The following is a 26371-nucleotide window of genomic DNA, read 5'->3' as shown; positions in this document are numbered from 1 at the left end:
AATTTGAAAGAAGCCCAAATTTTCTAACAAATGGGTTAGGTTATCTGCTGCATTGATCTGAGGGTCAACCACTTCCTTTGATATGCTATTCACAGTGCTTGATTAAAAATGAGTTGGGTTTGAATAGAACGAGGAAAAAGGACTTCCTTGCAAAGATTAAAGCTTAAAGATGGTTTCCTGCACAGTAAATACAGGGAGAAACCTAAATATATCCATAAGAACTATATTATTTGGAACTGCTACACTCAATGACCCTTTTACCATAACTTTGTCGGGAGATTCTCTATTGTTGATATAATCCAACAATAATCCAATTTTACCTGAAAAAAAAAAAAAAGGACCTTTTATAAACCCATCTCTCACTCCACAGCTTCCTGGCTGTTGGCAGCCTTGCTCAGGACAGCTGCAACATCACCAAACCCAGAGCCAGACACCCGTGGATGCTTCCCAGTGTCTCCCTCAGCCTCTGTGGGCAGGCAGTGGGACATGTCCTGTTCTGTCACCACAGACTTGTCTGGCAGCTTGTGTGGGTTAAACAGCAAGCCTGGGACCACAACTGCCAGCCTGGTGATTTCTTGGAATGGTGAGATATATAGAATAAATATATTACAGAGGAAGACTATGCAGAAAAATAATGAGGTTGTTTTCCTGTTGCACAGACTCTCAATAACTAGAATTTGGGCTCTAAATTTGCAAGTATCAATTACACTTTGTGTGCTAACATAAATATCCCTGCTAATATGTACTATCTTGATTGAAACACTCACTAAACTGCATCTGTGGATTTTTCTTGACCTTGCAGAAGCTGTAAGCTGTAAATAATAACATCCTCTCTAGCTATTTCAAGCAGCAATATTACTGCCTTTTTTTTTTTTAATCTCTTCCTCATCCCATCTCAAGCACTTTCTTCTTGCTTCTTTCTCAGAACTGACTTCACCTATCATGGATCTACACTGCTGGGTGACTTCTGATTAATCCTGCCACATCTCATTCCACATCTCTGTTCATAATCCACCAACATGTCTACCTTCCCATCTTTAGTCAAATGTCAGATTACTTCCCTTCCAACAAAACAAAAACCACTCTTTTCCTTTTTTTCTCCAGTGCCCTGGGGATTTCCCACTATTTCTTCCATCAATCAGATTAGTCCATCCACCTTTCTTCCAATAGATGTAAAGAGTTATGAAGTTTTGTGTGTTGCTCATCCATAGATTTATAAATTATCCAGCACTTCTTTTTCATTCTGACAACAAAACTACTGGATAATGCATCACTTTTTTTTTTCCATCTTAATTCAGTAGCCTCCATCTCTTCTCTGATTTTTATGATGTCCACACAATACCCTTTTAATTCACACAAATGGATGGATATGGCAGGCATTCAAGCAGGCTCCCTGGGAGAATTCTGACTCTCTCATATAGCCAGAAGAACAAAAGCAGGCAGCTGCTGAAAAGGTCATGAGGAAATACAAGCTGCAAAAATAGCCCCATCATTTAACCCATGCTAGGCCTGCCTTTCAGCCCCTTTATGACACCTGTGGCACTTCTCATCAAGCCACATTTTTCATTACCTTCATGATAAGTACAGGTTCTCCCTGCCTACTCTGTAGCACTCCTTTTTGTAAGAAGTTGACTGACATTTACACCCTTCCTCTATAAATAATTCCCACCGTGTGACTTTCCTTCTTCCATTCACTTTTGGCCTTAATTGCCCCAAGTATGAAAGCACTGACTCACAAATGCTTTTGTCCCAGTACTCAAATATGTTTCTTATGCCCATGCTTGGCAAAGTTTGGTAGGGGAAAAAAAGGCAAGTTAAGCTCTTTTGCCCATGATCATCTTCTAGCATGTCTGAAGGCTTTCATCTACAGCTTGGCCCACCTCCTCAGATGGTCTGAACTTGCTTCACACTTCAACCCAGATCTCACATGCTGGGACTCTTTCCCCAGGTTAGCACCATTATTAATGATAAAACCTTCCTCCAAACAAAAAACTGGAGAAAAAAAAAAATAAAGTCCCTGGTACAGAGAAGCAGTAATGAATGTCAGGTTACATGCTACAAGATTGTACCTTGCCATATGTTCCAGCAGCTTTCCTTGGAGAATTCCATCTCTCTCACATGGACAGAAGAATGAGAACAACAAACTGTTGAAAAGGTCATCAAGAAATACAAACATCACAGATGGCATAGGTGAAAGCACTGCAAAAAAGCAGAGTGCACAAAGAATGTGTAGGAGGATCTGTCTCTAATTGGCAGAACTGAGCCAGAAAGTGCACTTGTACACTACCTTTATTAATATTAAAATGACTATTGCAAGGGTACCTTACAATGTACTTGCCAACTGGTCCTTTTTCTAATAGAGAGATGAAACAACTTCTCCTGTCACTGACATTCCTTGCTGACTGTTTCTCCTTTTCAGTAGTTTTTAAGGCAAACTGAGTAATCCAGTGATCTCAGAGGGGCACCCTGATGTCCTGCAGAGGAGTCCTCTCTTCACAGAAAGTTACCTCAGCATAAAAGGTTTTCAAATACACTTCCTGTCCTAGGCAGGAATAAACACATTTCTTGCCTCATCATGTCCACAGACCCTCCACTCCCTGATGTGCCTGTTAAAGAAACTCATGAACACTATGAAGAGCTGCACCATTTTCCTCAGCAAATCTCTCAGATCAGGTGATTTTTCTCACATAATGCAAGGTCATGGAATCACATTTCAGCACAGTCCAAAGGAACAGATGGAGAAAAATATTCATGTACCATAACTAGAGCACAAGGTGAGTACAGACACCATTAGAGTGGCCGGTTGAAAGTCCAACTTGCTAAAACCAACCAAGTATTTTCTGTAAAAGCAGTGGGGTTTTTTAAGAGAATTTAGCTAAAACAAACAAACAACCCCAACAAAACAAACAAACAAAAAACCCCAACAAAACAAAAAACAACCAGTAAAACCCAAACCCCTCAAAACCCCACTAAACAACTTCAGACAAAACCTTAACAAAACCCCTTTAACAACATCTTACTACAACAGAGCAGGTACAGGATACTATCAAAAATTCAACAGTTCTCTGTGTTCCCAGACACTGTACTGTTTTTCTATACATTTAATTGTGATAGTTAAGACAGAAACATAAAAAATGAAATACAGACATAGAGATTCAGAACTATCCAATTAAAGAGCAGTTTCTCCCATTTACCGCTACAGTTAAATGGTAGAGCAAAAGTATGTAAAAATGTGGACAGAGCAGGTACATGAGCAATTCTCCACAATTTTTCCCACAAGCCAGACTTGACACAACCATTCCTTTTAGATGGTACCAGCATTGACATTATAAACCCTGAACTGGAGGGATGCCAGAACAGGTCTGGCATACATCTTTAAGTCAACAGAAGTTGTTCCAGTAGAACACCTGAACAAGAAAAGTCTGGAATGCACTATCCCTAAAAAAGAGCTCAGAACACAGAGGGACCTTGGACATGACTCTCTTCCATTCAGAGCTGATAATGGAGACTTTAGAACTTCACTGAGCAGTGTGTTACTGTGCAAAGAGGAGGAAAAGATGCCCTTGGAAGAAAGAATCACAGCATCACCTCAGGACAGATCAAGATCACTCGGATCACAATCCAAAAGAGGATGGCAATGACTCCTAGTACTGGGAAAGAGAATTGCTTAGCCCAGAGATATTCATTTTTTGCAGGAACTAATCACAACAATTGTGATGATTTAACAGCCATTCTTCTAAGAAAGCTGTTTAATGTTAATTGGCTGCTCATCAGGATTGTTTTCTTTAAACTGCAAGCCTAAGAAAGGCATAGGCCAAAAGGAAAGCCATAAATAAGACTAAAAATCAGCCTGATTATGCAGCAAACCAGAAACCTTAAGAAAGCTTTTCCAGAAACCATATAGAGACAGTCTAACCTTAAGAGCCTGACTACACAAGGAAATTACTGAGCATAAATTATGACATGAATGTAACACTCAGTAGCAATTCCTCACTAAATTACTAGGTAGGAATATTAAGGGTTTTGACTTAGCACAGTCCATGGAGTATGTCAGGACTGCTGATGAAGTTATCCTCTCCTACCCCTTGTTGCAGTTCCCTCCAAAGGACTTGTCAAAACCAGAGTAGTTTAGCAGCCCACACAACAGCTCCTGCCTTGCTGCAGAGTGGGAAGTCACCAACATCCATGGCAGCAAGTTTGGAAAGTTCTTCAAAGTCACTGTGGGCTGTGCTGTGGCACTGTGACAACAGAGCCAAGTGTTCACAGGCAACTGGGCCCAGTGACTTTGTCAGTCTTATTTTTGGCTAACATTATTTGTGGTTAACAATACCTGTATTTTGTTATAAGAGTGCCTTTTAATCTATTTGCTAAGTGGCTTAAGTAGAGGGTATTCTAATTGTGAAATAAGAACATCCCTCTAAGTGTTAAATAAGAGCATCCAGAAGCAAAGCTGTTGCAGAAGAGTATTACAGGATATAAATTAATTTTAACTTCGAATAGCAGAGAGAAAAAGAGAGTGTAAAACACCCATATCAAATGAGAAAGAGAAACCAACTGGAAATAACTCTTTCCTAATAACTAGATCAAGTTTGCCATAATACTCACGTGACCTTTCAGGACAGTTTCTGCAGGCAATGTTTGGGTCATAGCTCTCAAAGGGCAGGGATTGCAAAAGTAAAAAAAAATATTTTTTTAATCTGAGAAGGTGGGGGCTCTCTAACTTCAGGCTCCCTGCCTGATGTTCTGGGACTTGAAAGAGAAAGAGTATTTTCTCACATTCCCTTTCATTTTCTTTCTCTCCTTTTATTATTAATGAGCGGTTTCAGGAATGTGATCACACTTTATGTACTTTCTCTGTCTTCACCTCTACACACGTTCACAGGAGCCTTCTATCAGAGCATGGCAATTCATTTAGCACCAGCATTAATTGTATACTACAGCTCTTGCTTTTACAGCGAGTTTTTCAAGGGACCACTGTAGTTTCAGAGCTGCATTGGAACTAAAGAGCAAATTTAGATTATAAATACGGGTGACAGTGCTGAGGATCACAGGCCAGATGGCACCTCACTGAACACTGGGTTGGGGCTGGATGTAGAACAGCATGTGATGATCCAAGGGCTGGAGGAACTCCCCTACAAGGAAAGGCTGAGAGAGCTGGGGCTGTTCAGCCTGGAGAAGAGGAGACTCCAGGGAGACCTGATTGTGGAGAGAGACTTTGGACAAGGGACTGGAGTGACAGGACAAGAGGGAATGGCTTCACACTGACACAGAGCAGGGTTAGATGGGATGTTGGGAAGAAATCCTTCCCTATGAGGGTGCTGAGGCCCTGGCACAGGTTGCCCAGAGAAGCTGTGGCTGCCCCATCCCTGGTAGTGTCCAAGGCCAGGTTGGATGGGGCTTGGAGCAACCTGGGATAGTAGATACAAGCATGTAAGTGCTAGGGTGAAACTCATGTCCTTTGCTCTTTTTTAAACTGTTGGAAATGTCATGTACCTTCATTGGCTTCTTTGACATCACCCCAGTGACTTTGAAAAGCTTTTAAGCATAGCAAACACCCATGACCAAACTACCAGCTGGCCTGTGGTTCAGCTGTCTTCCATGCTCAGTGCTGGAGACACTAAAAGAACTCCACTCTTCATCAGGAAGCAACAGAAAAAAACCATTAATAGTGTAACAGACAGGCCCCTGGTCTAAAAATGAGGGGAAAGGATGGTTGAGAACATCAGGAGTAGCAGACACTGAGACAGCGTGGGCATTCTACAGAGGACCACAAATCAAAGACAAAATAAACCAGAAGGAATTAATGAAGTATTAGCATGGGAAAACCAAATCAGATGGCACTGTAAAACACACCCCAAAAAATTCCAAACTAGATAAGACAGCTGGACTCATCATCCTCTAAAAAGCAGAGCAGTGAAAAGTGCAGATTTCCTGGGCACTGTGTGAGTCCAGGCTTCAGCTTAACCACACAAGGTGCCAGCAGATGTTGAAACAGATTCAGAAGGCTCTTCTTGGTCTGCTACCTCTAAATATTTGGTGAGTTAAATGTGGAATACTAATGCTGTTGTTTCGGGAAAGGACAGAGCTGGACTCAGGTGACACACCTGGTTTCCCCCTCTCTAAATCAGCATAAGGACAAATGTCAGACTGGGTTTTGCTACGTGGTGCCATAGCCACCAAATCCCAACATCCTCCCACCCTGGGTACTGCTCTATCCTCATTTCAACAGAGTATTTCAGCAGATCCTGTTGTCCATTTGATTTTAGAAAATACTTATGAAAATTCTTAGTTTAGGCATCAGACAACAATGGGAACTAATCAGAGTCCTAAAAATAAGTCTGCTTATTTCAGTTGCTGCTGGTTAGAAGCAGGAGGCTGAAATGGGGACTTATGTGCACAAAAAAGTCTTATGAAGACATGGCAGGAAAAGTTTAACCAGCTGTGCTGCACGGAGTGGTTAAAAAACCCAATACGAGGGAGGCTGTGCTGGTCTGCCCTGTCCTCATGTGGGGACAGGTTTTAGAAAGGACAGATTATCCTTGTAATAAAATGCCCCTTTATTTACTCAGAAGAGCCACAGGGGAAGGTTCAGAGGAGGATGGCAGGATGAGGGGGGAGCAGGGGAAAGTCTCTGACACAGAAAAATGTTGCTGCATTTCTCCAACGAGCAAATATTAATACTTCATTTCTAGCCACCTGAAAATCAGGCACAGCAAAATGTATCCCCAGCAGTAAAAGGCACTGCCCTATTACCCTCCCACTGTACACATTTAAACCAAAGGGCAAATAAATGTTGGCAAACAGAAATGTGGTGACTTACAGTATTTTCTTTGCTACAGTAGCTGGGAGGAGAAAAAAGTCCTCCAGAAAGATTAAGAAGCAAACATAAAACTGATCTTGAAATTCCTCTTTGTTGATGCCCCAGGGCAGGTACTTTTTCAACATTATACCTATTTTTGAAAAGTACCTGCCTGTTGGGGCGCCTGTGCTCCTGAAAGCTTGTCTGTTTACAGACACAGAAACACTGACTCACTTGGAAAAAAATAAATTAACTAACACTCCCTTGATTAAAACAGATATTAGACATACAAAAAGTCTTCAGGAAAGCCTCTGCTGAAAAATTCTATTTAATTTGCAGGGACTTGAATTTTAACCCCAGGAATGATTCCTCATTTTGTAAGCTGTCTAAACTGCAGATAGTAAATCAGGAGGAGAAGGATTAAACTCTATCCATCTGCAAACTAGATTACTGCTTTGCCTTATAGGTTCCTTTTCTTCTTTTCCCTCAATAATTTTGGCACTCACAGGCTAAATTTTCTATTTGTGCCACATATGCATGCTTGAATATTATTTTTAATGGAGATAAGATGTTCTCACTGGCATAATTGTTAATTCTTAGGGAAACTTTCCTAAGATTACCTTACCCCCTGCCTATTACTATTCTAGCCCTTAGCAGGAGGGGATATTTTATTTGAAGTTTACTAATTGTGTTTATTTCAAACACATTTGATTCTTAGCTTAAGCCACTGAGGTCCTGCTTGCACTTTAAATTTGCAGGTTTACTGTAAAATGCTAGGCACATTGAGATGAATCAAACTCATCTAAGCATGAATGAAATGTAGTGAGAAAGTCCCTTCTGGCATCATTTCTGGGATTAGTAATTTGTGAAATTGTGGTGATGCAAGGGAACAGCATGAGAAAGCCATTTCCTTCCCCTTTGTCCAGTCTAAATGCAAATCTGAACTTTCTTGGCAGTTCATTTGCATATTAATGCATAGAGTATTCCACTCCAGAGATCACTTCAGATTCTCTAAATTAAGTTGGGTGGGTGGGCTGAGGGAAAGAGGTCATTTTTGTCACACTAGCACAAATATTCTTAGATACTTTCCCAAAAAGACAGAAAGCAGGCAATTATTTCGCTTGCCTTATCTCTGTTTCAATTTACCAACTGGACCACTGAGGAGATGCAGAGGATAAAAGGCAATGGTTGACCAGAAGGAAGGAAATGCTTCATGTCACTGCAGAACAAACATGATGAAATTAAGAAAGGGTAAGAGTGCACACCCGTCTAATTAGCATTTCTTCCTAGTAGCTTGGGAAATGTCAGCCACCAGTTGGTGGCAAAATAAAGATGTAATGTGAGTAATAATGAATTAAATTGTGGCTATTTGCATTGAAATGTTAAGATAATGATCTGAAATTACTATTGTAAATATTCCCCTTGACAGTTGAAAATTGGACTTAAAGCTAATAGTACTTTGGATGAACTTTAAGCCATGAAATCACTTTTAATGCTTTACACTCCTTTTGGCTATGACAGTGAGTTTCAGAAAGTTAATTTACCTCTGTTTTGTTCAAGCTGTTTGGTAATTGATGCATACATCATGGAGGTCTTAATGAACAACTACAGGGACTATTTACCCTACTCACTAAGTATAACTGAAACACTTGATTACTACTCCTGAACCGAACAAACCAATAGAGTCGGGCACGACAAATATTTTTGGCTGGGGACTGGGGGAGGGGAGATCAGCGAGGGTCTGTTTAAATGCAAAGAAAAAGGCAACATTTTCAGAAAATGCTGGAACATTTCAGCTCCATCTTGCATTAGCTGCAATTTATGGTTTTGCTGCTGGCATCACGAATTGCTTAGGGAGAATTTACGTCTGTGTGTCTCCAAACCAGTACTGTCAGGGTAAGGTTAGCTGGCAAAATGGAAACACAGCAGATATCTTCACAACAGCTGCTGTGCAAATAGCTTTCCAGTAATAGTGCCTTTAAAATGAGGGCTTGTTTCCAGACTATAGAGTCTAATTACATTGTAACATTATTTTTTGCCATAAGGCGTGTTTTTATTTAAAGATGGCGATGTAAAAAGCTTTAAGATTACACGGGATTACGTCATGCTCTCAAAAGGTGCTGTTGCACGATCGAAAAATAAAGGTCCTCGGCGTGAATGAGGCTTCTGAGCATCTAAATGGAGATCTCCCCAGATCTCTTGGATGGCTTTCACAGAGTGCTCACTTCCTGGGGGGATCCTGCACTGGACAGTGAAAAATGGATGCACTTCAAACAACCACGCATTTTTCAGATGTAACTTATGGGTCTGATGAGATTCAGACTGCAAAAATTATATTCAGGATATCAGTCCTCCAAATCTTGAATGAAGAGGCAAAACTGTGGACCTCCCCAAAAGTCTGCTCTGGCCTAAGTCCCTCTTCTTCCCATCTGTCACTGCTTGCAGCCCTTCATGAACCTTCAGGAGATGGGGTCTGTGGGCTCCTCTCTCCCAGTCACACAGTTGGATGTTTTCCTGCACTGACTTATTGAGCCAAACTACTTTCCTTTCTCTGTATGCATCAGCCACTTTGTTGATCACCCTCCCTTCACTTATGAGAAATACATTTCACATATATATATGAAGAAAAATATTGAAAAATAGAAAGCTAGGCACTGCCAGTTAAATGGATTTGTAGAGAAGGCCCTGCAGTCTGTGTGCAGCTTACAGTGCTTCAGGTGTTAAGCTCTTTTTCTGAATCCGTGCAGCTCCTGCTCAGTGTTCTTAACTAGGTTGCCAGAGACCAGATGAAAAATAAACTCTACTGAATCATCCTGCATTTCATATATACTTTGTTATATTTAGGCATGTAACTAAGCAGAAATGCTGTCATTGTATTTGTCATGAATTATCTGACTGCAGGAACAGTTAAGAAACATTTTCTTTTCCAGTTCACGTTCAGAGTCACTACATTTCTAGTCTTCCAAATGTTTCATATTTTAAGTTTATATTTTAGTCCTTCTGCATATTTTTCTGGAAAAATAAAACAAAATCTCTACAGAAAAGTCATTGTTTAGGCAGCACAAAGGCCTTATCAATGGACAAATATCCCCTATTTGCTATGTCCAGTGCTGTCCATCCAGGACTGGATGTGAAGCTGCACAGGCTCCCACAGCCTGAGGGATTTAAGAATTCAAGATATGCTGGAAATGTACTGGGAAAATACAGTGGTACTCCCACTAGTGGAAAGCACTAAACATCCCTGGATACCTTTCTCAAAATTATGAAAGTCTAGAAATGAGATACAACATATAGACACACATCAAGAAGCAAGAAATACAGTGCTGATAATATAAAAATTTGGAGTCCAGTGTAACACATTTGGTGTTGGCTCTTGGTGTCCCCTCAGTCTCAAGATCTTGCACTGTGGGTGTATTTTCTGCAATGCAATCTGTGTAAAGCATGGGTGAATTTGAGACTTTTGTAAGTGATCTGTGTCGAGGTGGAGTTATTGGGAGATGGAGCCTAAACCAGAGCTGTCTGGCATTCTGGTGACATGAAATGCAGGCAGCTGATTGAGAAACTGGGATAAGGAAGGTTCTACCTGGGAGACACCTGCCCTTCTAATCTCCTCCACCTCTAGATCCTTTCATTATCAGTTGCTGCTTCTCGACTCATCTCCACCATGAGGATGCATAAAAAAGACATGCCAAGTGGCTGCATTTTCACTTACAGCTTTGATGTGGGGACTGAAATGCTTATGTGACAGACTTGCTAAAGATCTGACTTCTGTCAGCTCTGAATTTATATATTTGATAAAAATAAGCAACAGTGGAAAAGGTTATAAATGTGAAGTTTGACCATATGGTCCTAAGGCTCCTGACTTTCCTGTTTTGCCTCTCAGCTTGGCATTAACAGCTCTGGACATTTGATTGCCTTGATTTTTGAGGGCGTGGGCAGAGGGGAGGTGTGGTGGGAGTGAAGGCTGCTTCTTGTTTACAGTGTTACTGCTTAAACAGTGCCAGTTAAGCTTTGAAAAGCACCTTCCTTTCAGGTCAATAAAATGGCTGCAGGCCAAGTTCCCATCTGTGCTTAACCTGTATTTGCTGCTGGAGACAATTTTCTACTAGGCCTGTTCAAAAAGGAAGCAGTGCAGCATGATAGCTCTCTGCTAGCAGGTGTCTGCATGGGGTTTTTGGGAACTGACAGCTGAAAAGTTTCAGTCACACCAGTAAAATACATCCTATATTCTAATTTTTTCCAAAGACATGCAGTAAAGCCTTAGTGGTAAAAATCAGGATACTCCAGTTGCATTGCAGTCATTTACTAAATAAATCACAAAACATTGCAAACAACACAGATCTGAGGTGTCCTAGAAGACACAAAGAAAAACGTTTCCCCTGAAAGAGAACATATTTTTTTTCCCCTTTACTACTTCAGTCACACATAAATGCTACAGCTAAGTAAGATGATGACTTCTACGTTCTATCTCAGTCTTCTCTTTGGGAAGGAATGCCAAATATTTCATCAAAACATTCTGAAAATTCCTACATTACTATTTTACTATTCTTGGGCCAGTTCTTGTTGTACAAAGAGAAATTATTCCACCAGAGAGACTTCCCCATGCAGTTAACAAAGTCCCGAAACAAGAGGTATTTTAATTTACAGACAAAGTCTCAGCTTGCAGGGCTCTTGACACCAAAACATAAAGTCCTGGGATTTGAGCAATGTAGCTGGGGAAGCATTACTCCTTCCATAAGCAGACAGGTCCAGTTCCCAATTTCCCAAGTCCAGTGTAAATTTCCCAGCTCCACCTTCATTCCATCCTGCCATTCCAGCAGATATTTTAGTCCATAGAAAACGAGCACAAGAATTTCACTAAATCTCTGCTTGGTGGAGTAAGAGTACCACCAAGTCAGATTATCATTTGGAAAAAAAAAAAAAAAAGAAGGTTTTAGTCTGACACTGAAAAATGCCTCCTCTCTCTCTCTCTCTTCCCTTCCTCATTCCCCCCATACTGCCATGAACCAGTCAGATGAATAAATGATCTGTGCTTCATCCACAGGTCCTGTTCTCCCTCTCTAGAGTGGAACTGCAGCCATTGCAGCATCAGTGCTTCCATAGGAATGGCACCTCTGAGAAGGGGGAAGAACACCTTCCCTCACTGGTGGTGAAAGTGAAACCAGCAGAGGGAGAGAACTGGGGGTGACAACACTGCACAGCAGATTTGAAAGGCATAGAAATGTGTCACAGGAAAACACCCCAGCACGTCTGCAGCAAAACACAGCAACAACACAGGAAACAAAGGGGAACAAAAGACAACTAGGAGAGGCTGATGGGACATTTTGGAAGGCTGAAGTCAGGTGAGAGAGTGCCTGAGACGCTGACCTATTCGATATATAGGTCAGCCTGCCATATGTAATGAGCTGCTGCACTATGTTGTAAAACTGCTGCAAGAAACCACTGCTGTAGCTTTATCTCTTTCCTATTAGGAGAAAAGGTCAGGCACAAGCTCCTTCTGCTGCTTTTGGCTGTTCTGAGTGAAGGCCATGGAAGGAACCCATTACAGACTAAAAGTGAATTGCTCCAGGCTCGTGAGTTGCATTGCCAGTGGGAAGGCACACTGCGAATAAAAACGGGCTGGTAGTAAATCATTTAATTTCTTGGCGGCTCTTACTCTCATTTTCAGATGGAGGTTGATGCTTTAAGAGCTTTAGAATTCAGCTCTGATCAGGAAATGAATTTAGTTGTTTGAAAAGCAGCTGTTTGAAACAGCTTTGTTCCTTCTTTAGCCTCAGTGGAGCTTGAAATCAGCTGCTGATAGAGAGATACAAGTGTACAATCTTCTGGTTTTTGGCTGGGTTTTTTCTCTTTTAAGTAAATTACAATCAAATGTCCTTTCTGGTTAGCATGCCATTTCATCAGTCTTGCTGATGTCAGGACTGCTTGTAGGTCTGTTAGCTCAGGTGGGTGCCAGGGAGCCTGGGTTCAACCTGTGCTGCTCTGCTGAGTGGCTTTAGGAAACCTCCCCATCCGTTCTCCTGTACCTTTGTGCCCAGTCCCATTTTAGGCCATCAGCTCTTTAGGGAAGAGAATGAGTTTATCTGCAACTTTGCCTGTTTTATGTAAATTTATGTAAAAGTGAACACATCTAACCTCAGTACTGTTACACCAGGATATTAACATAAGGAAATAAAACCTAATTCTTACATTTTGGTGCCCAAATACTGTGTCAGTTGAGGGGGAGGGCAGGGATTGGACCATAAAGGACTCATTAGGATCATTATAACTCCTGGGTATGTTCAAACTTCAACTTGTCTTTTCTTTAACCTTCCCTTAGAAACCCCCTTGTTTCCTTCCACCGTATTCTGCCCCATCCTTGATCTGTGAGATATCACCCTGCTCACAAGATCATTCTCCGTGATCACCCCCACTACTACACTGATCCAGCTTCAAGCTGGTCACTAATTTCCTGGATTTAGAATCTGAAAATAAAAAAATACTTGTTAGCTCTTCTTGCTGTGCTTTTACACTGGCTGGAAGTCATGGCTTGCTCCTGTAGTGGATTACTACTGCAATCAGAATGTTGCTTTCAAATACTGATGGAACTGCATTTTTTTTTCCCTCATGCCATAGCTGAGATTGATGGATTTTAATGGTCCCCCTTATTGATCTTGTACTTTGCACCAGTCTGGTTTATCGACCAATTTCATTTTAAAGGGGCTTATGTACTCTATAAGATTAAGGTAAATTAGTACATTCCTTGCACTTCATAAAATCTTCAGAGGCCAAACATTGCCATGAAAAGTGCTTACATTCTACTGAGATGATTACTTTGAATATGAGAGGGTTTAGGGCATGTGTAAAGGTTTTAATGAGCTCCATGTAATAAGAGCCTCTGCATCATAAAATAAGATGCTGAAAATCAGACTATATTAAGAAAAAGAAAGCTTACGTAAACATATAAAAATAGTTTATTATATTTTCTTCGTGGCACAGTTTAAGTTATTTGCTACCAATTTTAATACAAATAGATTTGTGTGACTAAAGCAGATCACTTATGCACTTCAGTATAGGCATCCCACAGCTAACCTATTTTTCCAAAGTGATATAAAAAAAAATCAGCAAAAGGAAATCAAGCAGTTTTGTGATACCATGCAGAGGAAGAAGTATTCCTGATATTTTGTAACAAAATTAATTAGAATGAGGCTGGCAAAAATCTGCTGCTTAAGAATGGATTCTTAGGTTTTCAGAGTATATTGTGCTTTTCTGAGTTTTCATGCTAGCATAAGTGTTTCCTGTCTTGTTGTTTCCAAAAACATTAATATCAGCATCAACAGTGGGTGGCAGGAAATAGAAGAATTTCATCTAAGTCATTTCATACATATCCTTCTCTTCATGTCTAGAATTCCATTAAGTGTCAGAGCTAATACTTCAAATATAATAACAAGAAGGTAGTTATTAATCCTGAAAGTAGAGAATTGGGTCATTCTTTACTTTTGTTAGAAAGAGAATGTGATTTAAAAAGCTTGTACGTTTCTCTTAAAAATGGCTACATTTTTCAGAAAGGTCCAAATAGATAAAGGAGACAACAGAAGAAAGATTAAAAAAGAATTTAAAAGATGTTTAAACTCTAAGTTATGAGACCAATGGAGAGCCATTTCATTTCCAACTTTGTCTTAGGCTTTGTTTTTTCATGAAAAGATGTTAAAAGTCTTTACAGCACCTGCCTTTGAGTTCTGAGATTCCATCTCCAGCTCTGCTATTACTTTGCTCTGCACCCTCAAACTCACTGTTCCATTTCTGTGCTTGACTTTGCTTCTTACTTTACCAATCACGTCAACTCACAAGGCATCTTAGAACACGAAAATACAAGCAGTGGTTCATGGTACTGCTGGCACAGGCAGGACTGACCCAGAGATGCACAACTGCTGCAGTAACAGAGTGACTCAGTTATTTAAGCAAGCAGTGCCCAAGTCACCTATTTTGTGTGATAAATGATAGGAGATAAAGAATGACAGACCCAGAATTTCAGGCTCAGATAATTGCAGACTCTTCAGTCAGCCTTCAGTGAGCTGTTGATGGGTCTATACAATTCCCAACTTCAGAACTGTGCCTGTATGCTTTGTAATAACTGTTTTGGCTGTTGTCACTCACATTTTCTTTTAAAACACATTATTGCACAAGAACAAATAAAATGCTAAATATTTTAGCATCTCCTTCCTTGCACTTTAAACAATAAACATTTTTTTTCCATTTTTGCAGATGCACGTTGGCTTTTTGGGATATACAATGTGAGCACACATGAAATCTGTTATTTACCACGTGGTTATAGTTAAAGCTTCCAGGCAAATTGTAAAGTACAAATACTATTACAAATAATATGTACCATCTTTTGATTTCAAATAGCTGCTCAAAAATACAACTGAGGTTCTTACTAAATCACAGCATCTTATTTTCTTTTCAGGTGATATGCTCTTAATGGAGGAAATTTTGAGACCTCTGAAAAAGACTGTAATTTGGAAAACTAAATGTAGAGTAGCATTAATAAAGTAAACCTTTTCCACACCTCTTTGCTTGTACACTTTCAATAAAAAGTCATAAAGACAAGATCAACCCTCATCAAGTCTAATACTGCATTTATACTGTGCTCCCTTCTGGCTCTTCCTTTACAGTTTCAGATCCTTTGAATTTCACCCGTTTTTTCATGTCTTGCTCCCCTTCCCTAGACAAGCTGTTTTCAGCTTCTGAACACCACTTTTCTCCCAAAAAGCTGATAATTTTCCTGTCACTACAGCTGAAACTTGTAAGTATTCAGCGAGGCCCACAGAGTGGGTTTCCAAAAGAGGACAAACACAAACTATCCATGTCTAGATATACCCTCCCAGCCTCCAAATATCAGCACTGCCAGGCTTCTCCCAAAGCCTGATCCAAGGCTTTAGAGCCTAGATGGACTTTCCCTCTCTGCAATTGCCTCACCCTAATTTATCCTCACTGCCTCCACAACCACCTGTGGCAATTCCAGCATTGGTACAGCTGATAAACACAGACTTATTACTCATTTCAGTGCCATTTCTATGCTTGTCACAGTTTAGGAATGTGTCCTTAAACGCTTATGGGATATGCCCATTAGCCTGACTTTATAATCTAAGACATGCAAATTGGTCTTTATAACAGTGTAAAACCCATTAAGTCAATGGAGTTTCACATGGACGTATGGTCTGCCCACACAGATTGAATTACAGGTTGAGGGCTATAATTGCAGCAAACAGCACATAATTACCAGAATGACACTCTCTTTGTTACCTCTGAGCACTGAGACTATTTCCTGTATTAGAAAGGTTATTCACAAAGATAGTACAGTTCCTTTACCAAAAAAAAAAAAAAAAAAAAAAAAGGGAATAGCTACAAGCAAGACATAGCCTATTTTTAATGCTTCCATTCGTCAGGAAGTGACAGAGGAGTCAAAACTTCAAATTAGTAAAATAAGGCAAAAATGTATATGAAACTTCAGTAGTGCCTGGTATCTGCATTGTGCAATTGTACTCATCAAAAGCTACCCTGACAGCTTTTTCATTCTAAGTTAAAGGAAAGTATAATGATTTGTTTATATTTGGAAGTTCTAAGAATTCTGTGTACATATTTCATTTGACTGTATCACAAAAGAATAATTTATTGCAACTACCTAACAAAAAGCTCCCAAACCTGGCTGTTTTAATTCCTCACTCATTTCCTTCAGAATGTCTTTTTTATATTGTCAGAAGATTTCCTGCCTCCAGCCCTGTGCTGCAAACTTTCAGAGTGTAACAAACCTCAGCCTCAGAAACGTCAAACCCAGTGAAAAGCGGAGATGGGCACGGAGTCAGCTGGTCCCGGAGCTGCTCTGCCCCTGCCTCACCCCAGCCTCTGGGTCACTGCCTCCTGAATATCCAGCCTTACTGCTACAGCCCACACTGCAGGGGATTCCCTGTGCTATGGCTCTAGAGTGAGGTTCATAGAGAAAAAAAATCATCCATCCAATTCTCCCCCCCCCCCCTTTTTTTTTTTTTTCCCCTTCTGCTTTCTTAACGAGATCACAGCATAGGAGCTGTAAATACACAAAAAGAGTTCCATTTTGAATGCCTGTTTTTCTTAACCTCCACCACAAGACATACTTGCTAAGGACTTCTGGGAAAAAACAAGTTTTAAAAAAAATGTGCCAGTATGTCAGGAAAAAAAGTCTACGGGGCTGATCTGAGAATACATTATTTTATTTTATTTTCAATTTAAGGACTACACTGACTATAAGCCAGAGGTTCAGCGTCTTTACACTTGCTATGTTATGACATAAATACAGAATATGATGCATGCCTAATATTAGCTTTACTGGTAAAGGAAAATTCGAAGCACTCTAAAGAGGGAGGTCTGGTCTGCTATCTCAGTTTTAGCAGTCGGGTGAACAGTTTTCCCCACAGCCCCAGCAAAGCCCGGCTGGGGCAGACAAGGAAGATATTTTCCTTTCAGACTAAGCCTCTGAAGAGAAAAGGCAAGATCAACGTTTTGCTAATTGTAAAATAAGACCTCAAAAGCAGCTTTTCGAAGGAACCTCCATATTTGTTCATTGCTCCTCCCAGACCTGTGTGGCCTCAGCGTCTGTCCCAGCGCTGACAGTGACATCGCTGACAGATGAAGGTATGGAGGAAGATGATGAGCTGGAGCAATCAAACTGAGGTACACACAAGAAGAATGAGGGGATTACATCAACCACTGCACTGCTACGTTGAGCTATTGTCTAGTAGACCCAAAAGGAGTTTGAGTTTTATTTCCACACCAGATTATCTGATATTTTTTGTTTGCTTGCTCTGGTAACCCCAAGGCAAGTTCAGGTCCTTCATTAGGGAAATGTTCCTGTGAAAACACAGTTTAGTTCAGCTGTTTTCCAGCAGATCTTGTTCTAACAAGCAGTAAGACCAGATGTTTTGGTGGTGGGACATGGTTTCAGTGAAGGTGAGAGAACTGGAAATGAATTAAGCCCCCACATGAGGATCTGGCTGCACACACAGAGTTATCACCGAGTTACAGGGAGACAGACAAGGCATGGCTGTGGGAAGGGGGGGATTCCTGCTGGTTCCTCGTGCCTGCACAGCTGCATTTGCACACTTCTGACACAAGTTTAGTGTGGTCAGAGCATCACTTAACATGATCTCGGTGTGCACAGTCGTGTTTCTGACAGAGGTGTCCTGCTGTACAACAAGAAGCTCTGTAACTCACAGTGACTGGCACAGCAACAATTAATTCTGACGTGCAAGTTTTGTCACAGTGTGTGGGCTCCTTTAAAGCACTGGTAGCGATCTGGAGAATGCAGAGCCATAAGAGTGCAGCTGTTTCAGTTGCTTTTTAATGGTTAAAAAAAAGACAAACAAATTATATGTCTTAAGTGACAGTCTATGGAGATTAAAGGTAATTTACCTTCCTCAAACCTAAGATTTTAAAAAATATTAAACAGCAACTTTGATACCATTTTGTGAAATCAAAGAACAATGAAAGTTCCTGGAACCCTGCTGATTAAGAGTACTGATTTCCCAGAACAAAAATTAAAGACTATAATTTAAATCAGGCTGTGGTTTTAATAATGCTCATGTGTGAATTTCGTTATCATAATCCACGTTCAGCAGTTCTGCAGACCAGCTGAGGGCCTCGGTGGTGCAGGCAATCAGAAACACCCTGGAATTATGGCAGGCATGATAGTACAATGCAAACATATATCCAACTGATATCCCTTCTGTGATTAAAAACATTACAATATAAAACAATCATTGAGAGTTTACTTTTAATTTACTTTTTAATCAGCTTTATTTTAATCAGAAAATTGTATCTAGCAAAGCTCATTAAATGACATCTATAAGGGAAAAAAACCACCCCAAACCTTACTACTGTGTTGGTGGTTTTTATGTAAAGTTTAGAGTGAGTTTATAGCCAACAAGAAAGTTATAAGCAGAGAAAGCTCCTGAAAATGCCAGATATGATACAGAACTGGATGCAGCTCTGCTGTTGGATAATCAATTACGGCTGAGCCATAAGCAATACTTTGCCAAACTCTATAATTGATCACTTCTGATCCTGTGACAATAACCCAATGTGGCAAGGGAAGAATACTGCAATGCAAATCATTTTCCCCCATCTGTTTATCGTGTAAATATTTTTACTCCCTCCATTAGTTACCATCTGCAGGATGATACCATTCAGTTTATGAAACTTTATGTCAAAAAGCAAACAGTGCAATGGAGCCAATTCAGCATCACTAACTTCCTTGCAACATTCACAAAGAATTCATGACAACTGTTCTATTTTAAAGATGCAATTCTATCAGTTCCCCAATCAAATCAATTAATTGTAAACAGAATTAGAATTCTTTATTTAGTAATTCAGATATCCAAATTATAAAAATCAGAAATGCCTTTAAGCATAGGTTAGTTTCACAACAGGTTTCTACTATACCTGGTTGGAAGAAATTAACAATGTTATTACATATGTAAATGATGACTTTGACAAACCAAAGGGAAAAAAAAAGGTGTAACACAGCAAAACTGCCAAAACTATTTGCTTTTCATTAAGATAGCTGCAATAAAAGAATCAATAAATTGCTGAGTTACAGGTAGCCACGTATTTTAGAAGGTTGATTCAGAAACTGCCCTTGAGAAGGCAAATTAGCTGGACTTACTGCTTCTGCTTTCAGTGTATTTTTTTCTTCCAGAATTCTTAGCTGATTAAGATTTTTTTCACTCATATTAGTTAAAGGCATGCTTGTTTATGCTTGAAATAGTTTTACATTTGAAATATTAAAATTTTAATATTTTGGGCATAAAAAAATTTACCATTTCACTCAACTCAATGTGTTCTAGATCCTGTTTGATAGGAAATACTGAAAAAAACTTTCTTTTTCAAAGAGAAAAGCCTAACCTACTAATTTTCTCATGAAGATACCAACATTATTGTCCCGTGAGTTTTAAAACTGAGATTTATGCAAGTGCTCCGTAATAAAGATCAGGAATTTATCTGAAGGAGAGGAAATTTAGATTTAGAAGGTGGTTGATCTAGATATAGGTAGATTTAGATTTCAGGTATCAGCTGAAGTAGGGTAGATCTAGAAGAGAAGAAATTCCTGGCTGGGAGGGTGGGCAGGCCCTGGCACAGGTTGCCCAGAGAAGCTGTGGCTGCCCCTGGATCCCTGGAAGTGTCCAAGGCCAGGCTGGACGGGGCTTGGAGCAACCTGGGCTGGTGGAAGGTGTCCCTGCCCATGGCAGGGGGTGGGACCGGATGAGCTTTAAGGTCTCTTCCAACACAAACCACTCTGGGATTCTACAGGTAACAGGAACGTAACCTTAGCAGCACTAGAGCAGCACCAAACAAATTATTAAAAGACATGTGATATATATCCAGGAGATATTTATAAATCCTTACACAGCACATCATTATCCTTCAGTCAAGAACCTGAGCCCTCACAGCACACACTCGTATCATGAAGGGCAAAGCAGCTCCTCCCTGCTCTGGCTGAGGTTTGCCATCCTCACAACACAGCACAGCATTCCAGCTAGGTCAGAGCAGCATATTTTGTGAGTGCTAAAGCAGCACACACCAGTTCGTGCTGCCCACTCTGGGAGCAGCACTTGAGTCCTGCTTAGACAGTGGCTGCAATTAAAGATATTAAATTGAGATCCAGAACCTGTTTTTTTTTTCAGCATTCAGGTGAAGAGTCTCAGTGATCAGCACTTGCAATGTTTCAGACAAAGACCTTTAACCCCTCCTTGTATTCCATACCCACAAATTAGATTACTGCCTCGGGCTCATAAATATTTAGGAAATCATGTCTTTCTTGTGGGTTTATCTGGTGATGTTTTTGGGGCACACATGCAGCAGCAAGGCTGTCATCTCATCTGAAAAATACCATCTACCTTTCTGTTTGCCCATGTCATTTCCTATAAACTTATCCCTTCTTTGCTCCCACCTGCTTTGGCAGAGCAGAAAACGGGAGTTTAATCCTCACTACAAACAGTGCACATACAAATTGGACAAGAGCAACTAACACAGAGTTGTGACCCACATGTAAAGATTCACCAGTCCAACACTTGGCTCTGGATATTTAACTTTAGAGTATGTGTGTGTGTAAACATACATAGACATGTATATTTATAATTTAAATATATGTATATATAATTTTAAAGGAATCACTAACAGATCCAAACAGAGAACTGATCCATATTGACGGTTAATGCAAATACAGAAACTGTATTTATATTTTGGCCAAAGAATGAAGAGTACGCAGACATACATTAAATGTCTCCAAGGATCTTTACAACTAGCTCCACAGGAAAAAAAAATGTAAAAACCTATATTTAAGTACTTTAAAAGGCTGTAACACTGGCATATTTACCAGAACGCTCTCTGGAACAGTTGCACCCATTTTACAATCCAAGGACAATCATATTTACATTTGTTAAAGGTCTAAAGGGCTCAGACTACTTGAGTGCTTTTTAGAATCCATAGTCTGCTGTTTGCCACTGTCAGATCCAACTCTTACAGAACAGAATGAGAAAGGTGAGGGTCACTGTTTTATGCTGCTGATGTCTGGATTTACTATTGTTCAAGTGCATTTTAAATGGGAAAGATTAAGCTTTACAAGATGTGTCAGTGTGCAGCAAACATATTGAAGAACAAAATAGTCAAGTACCACCGACCAAAGGAAACAAACACTGAAATAATAAAGCAATCTCCACATCTCAGGGAGGCTCATTAAGCAGACAGCAGAATGCTGGGAAGTTCTCCTCACATCCTCTGTAGGTCATGGATTGAAAGGTGATTGGATAATGAGGGGAGACACAAAACAGAGTTAAAAGAAATAAGGAAAACTGGACTTCAGAGGGACTGAGAAATAAACGCTCTGCAGTAGGAGGAAAAAAAGTGGCAGTTTAATGTACAGCAGCAATTAGCTTTGTTCATAATGAAAAAATACTTCATATCCAAAATCTGGATCAAAAGATCACTTAACCGCCTCTGTAAGTTCAAGTCTAAGTAAGCCTCACAATTTCACTGGGACTTCATAACAAAAAATAAAACCAAAAAACCCCAAACCCAAGAAAACCTGAGTAACCATGTGAAAAGATTTTTTTTTCTCCTTTGCTACCTAAGCTTTTTTTTCTTCTGTATATTGCTGGAATACATGTCTGCTACCTACTACATTGAATTCACCAATACTCAAGATCTCCTTGGAGGAGTATTGTGCCTCTTGAATATCATGTTCTTAAAGATGCCAAGTTAAACCCCTGAAAATGTATCTTCTTTTCTTATGAACAATTTCAGAGACAAAAATTAATCAAAAAGTATTGTATTGCTGTGTAAAAAAAAAAGAGAAAAAAATCTGATATACATGGCAATAGGTGCACAGGATATTTCTTCAGGTAAATTAATTCTAACCTGAAACACGATTACTAAGCGGCCAAAACCACTCTTGCTATTTCCTTCCAAATGCATGCACAAGGCTCTGGCCACTGCTGGCATTCCAATTAACATGGTCCATGAGCAGAACAAGGCCAGAAGGAAAACAGACTGTGACTTAAAAAAAAGTATCTAAATATACACTTCCCCCTATCCCCCTTAGATGTGTTAACTAGTTTCTCTTTAAGCTCTTCAAATCTCCTCTTTCATGACCAACTTTTTTTCCTAAAAAATGCTCATTAGTTAAGGTTTTTGAGAGTATCATGTATGTAGAGTTCCCCCTCTTTGCAATTTCCTCTACAAGTTCTCCATTTAGTAAGGAAACCATTTTTTAACTGTTTATATTTTACTATTACATACTTCCTAAATTTCAACATGTCTCATTGGAACACACTGTCTGAAAATTATAGTTTAACTCACAAATAAACAACTCATCAAATGAGTTTGCATCGGGGTGGACAAGTATTTTATTTTAACTGATTTCTGCTTGTTATTGAAGCCCTTTCTATACACTGAATCTACTTTAGAGATAATCACATTGAGGAAGAATGGAAGATTGCAATAATGTTATTCTTCTGGCCTTGAAAGACTATTTAAATCTTTTCTACAACACGATACAGGCCAAATTGAATTGGGTAGTATGGAGGGGGATTACCACATGCACCCACACATCATCCCATTAATCACACTCTGACCTTTCAAGCTGTTCAGCACCTTCTCCTCACACATTATTGCCAGACTTCTCAGCAAAGCGAAGGGTGAGGAACCAGATGGCACCTGGTGGTTTCTGCTTCTTCCCTACTCGGTGATTTTATCTCCCCAACATCTTCTAAGCTTTCAGAGATAGCAATTGCACATCTTCAAAACTGTGCATACAGAAAGATTTGGGTGGGATCAATTCATTAGGCTTAGAGCCATGAAACCCTCTGCCCTGAGAGCTGAACTGAGAACCTCGTATCTGGTGGCCTCTACTCTTGTTGTCTCTGGCATAGAGAGAATGAGTTTGTTATTCCATCAAAAGTTGCTCCAATGGTGAGTGAGGTAGCTGTGCCACAGGAGAGGAGGGTGAGCAAAGTGAACAGTGTCAGAAAGCAGAAATACAGCAGGGAGAGTTGAGCAGAGGGGTTATGGAATCACACCTGGGCAGCTCTGGCAATTAATGCAGCAGTTGTCATGCACAGACAAGCAGCCTTTGAAGTGAGGAGCCCAGGCTGTGTGGGTTGGGCGCTCCTCCTGTCCAGGGACACACCTACAAAATATCCATTGATCAGGGGCTCATGGTGATCTTTGTATTTCGAATTTGTATTCAGACACATGGTTTCAAGGCTAACGCTGTTTTCCTCAGTCCTGCCCAAATTTAGCCCAAGCTAAGGTGCAACTTCAAGTTTAAAATAAAGAGAGAGGAATTTTGGAGTTCATTCCTCGTTAGCAACAGCTGAGCAACTTTTCAAGATCTAGATTTTGGACACAGAGGTAACCTAGGTGCTTGAGTCCTATTTGAAAGTCAACATTCTTCTTTGGATCTTCCCCCAAGGCCATTTAGTACAACAGGAGGTTTACAATTCCTTGGATGGGATAGTTGATTTTGATCATAACCTCTGCTTGGAGAGACCAGACAGTTGGCTGAGAAAAATTTTCCTTGTGGAAGAGAAATGTGAATTGTGAAACAAAATGGGCAGCCAGCTTTTTAATTTACTCATAACTAATATTAAAGTGCTAAGCGGAGTTTGATTAGTAAGAAACAGATTCAACCAATTATAAGACATAGCGTAAATGTTCTTTCACTGATTCCCTCATGCAACTTGCTCTCAGTGATTAATTGTAATAGCATTCCACATGTAGATAGAGTTAAGCATGTGCATAATCTCATGAAAAATCGAGTTCTGAATCGTGCAGAGGTCATATTACTGCTCAGACTAATGATTCACTACGTATTTGTTCAACTCCAGTTTATTGTGCCCAGGCATCTAATGATGAGGGCCTAAATTTATATGTTAACAGCAAAAGCAAAGATTTTGAACAGAAACCTGTAGGAAGTAGCATTTGTAGAGCTGCTGTGCACAGTCCTTTTTTATTTAAATAGCAGGGTCAGTGACCTCCATCATCCTCGTGCCTGGGCTCAGTGTTCCACTGTGCAGCACAACCCCTTGATTGAGAAGGGCTATTAGAAAACTCAGCCGGCTGAAAAATCTGACCTGCTGAACACTCTTAGGTACTTTATAATCAAATAAATGATCACATATATTCTCTTCTGACAGCTTATGGCTGTAATTGCAGAACTGCTGAACATTGTTAATGTGCCTGCAGTTCTCTAATGAATTGTTTCTTCAGTTTCTGATCTACCTCCTTTAACAAATTTATTTTATTTTAATATTTTTCAAGGCTGTAATCAACAACACTCCGAATTTCTTCTGTTATGCTGTCACAGTTTTGGTTTTTTTTTACCGTTTATATTTTTTTTTGTTTAGCATTTATACCTCAAATCTTGCATTTGAGACTTTTGTGATATTTGTTCTGTTTGGTTTTTTTTTTTTGTTTGGTTTTTTGTTTTGTTTCGTTTTTGTTATGTTTTGTTTTGTTTCATTTATTTTTGCTGGTTTATTTGGGTTTTTGTTGTGGGTTTTTTTGTATTTCTTGATTGTCGTAGATGAATTCAGAGTTCATCTTTCAATTCATGCAGGATTTCCTAAATATGAATTTAAATGAGGCAATATTAAAGTATGTTTTTCTGATACTTAAGTATTGATTGATTTATATCCCTTTAGTCAGTAACAGTGTTTCAAAAAGCACATAATTCTCAGAGCTATGAACCATAAATTTATTTCAAGGTGTTGCCCCCCTTTTTCAGTTGTGCAAACTGTAGTTAGTCTGATAGAGGATTTGTTGTTCCCCTGTTTGTGCTCTTACTCTCACAGCATCGTACCAGACAAAAAAAAGTCAAAAGCTTTGAGATTAAATGGCAGTGTTATCTAATTCACCAAAATGTGCTGGAATTGTGAATGTACCTTTGAGCTTCATTTACCCTTTACCTTTGATGCAACCAGGACAGGAAAAGCAGAAAGATTTGCTTTAAAAGACACATATTTGGCTTCTGTAGAGCAAAATGATTAAAGGTGTATTAAAAGCTCTATTCTATTCTTGTTAAACATTATGATTTACCACTGGAAGGAGCTAGAGTAATGATGTTGAATCACTGAAGAAACAAGCACAGGGCCAGCAAAATGGTTAAATAATCTGTGAGAAAAGGAAAAAGGGAATCAGTATCTTACCTGAGAGAAAGAAGGAGTCACTTATTTTCTGAGATGCAGAGAGCTGTGGTTCTGATTTAGAAACTCTTATGTATGAAAAATGGGTTGTGTGAAAAGCAAGTATGATAATTTTTAAATGGAAATTATTTTCTTCTGTTAAAAAAAAAAGCTGTGGGTGGAAACAGAGGGAAGTTAGCAGGAAGAGAAAGCCACTCAGATAAAACAGATTGTCTGTCTCGCTTGGTGAGGCTGCAAGGTCATACACAGGGACTGTTACCTTAGCAAGAAGGTGACTTGGTTTATTAAGCACATTTTGTACCTTTTTTTTTTTTTTTTTAAAACTCATAATTTTCATAGATATGATGAAAACTAGTCAATAACTAGACAGGAATAGAAAGACTGTTGACTTCCCTTGCCTTGCCTTGCTTTGCCTTGTCTTGCCTTTTTTATTTTTTTCCCTTTTTTCCCCTTCTCTTTCCCTTTCCTTCTCTTCCCTTTTCTTCCCTTTCCCTTTTCTTCTTTTCTTTTCCTTTTAACTTTGATGGAAACTTTCATCTGCTTTGTTCACAAAAAAAAGTGTTTTTAATTTCTGCTCCAGGGGTCAAATGAGGGTATGCATGCAGTTTGAGAATCTTAATGACCAGTAGGGTATTTACTCTGTCTATTTGATTGTAAAGTCCTGGAGATAACAGTTTGTTTTAAGCAGACTGGCTTTGATATACAACAGCATGAAAATTTTGGATAGAGGATAGTCTGACTAATGGTTTCAGCATAGAGAGTAGATTTGTTCTCACAAAACCTTCTTAAGTTCAGGCATTTTTCAAAAAGCAAGTCCTCAGCAAGTGACAGCAGAAGGCAGAGCTACCCTGGTGCA

Source organism: Myiozetetes cayanensis, unplaced genomic scaffold (assembly GCF_022539395.1).
Source record: "Myiozetetes cayanensis isolate MyiCay16 unplaced genomic scaffold, myiCay2020 scf16, whole genome shotgun sequence".
NCBI classification, from domain to species: domain Eukaryota; kingdom Metazoa; phylum Chordata; class Aves; order Passeriformes; family Tyrannidae; genus Myiozetetes; species Myiozetetes cayanensis.
This window is presented reverse-complemented; position numbering follows the sequence as displayed.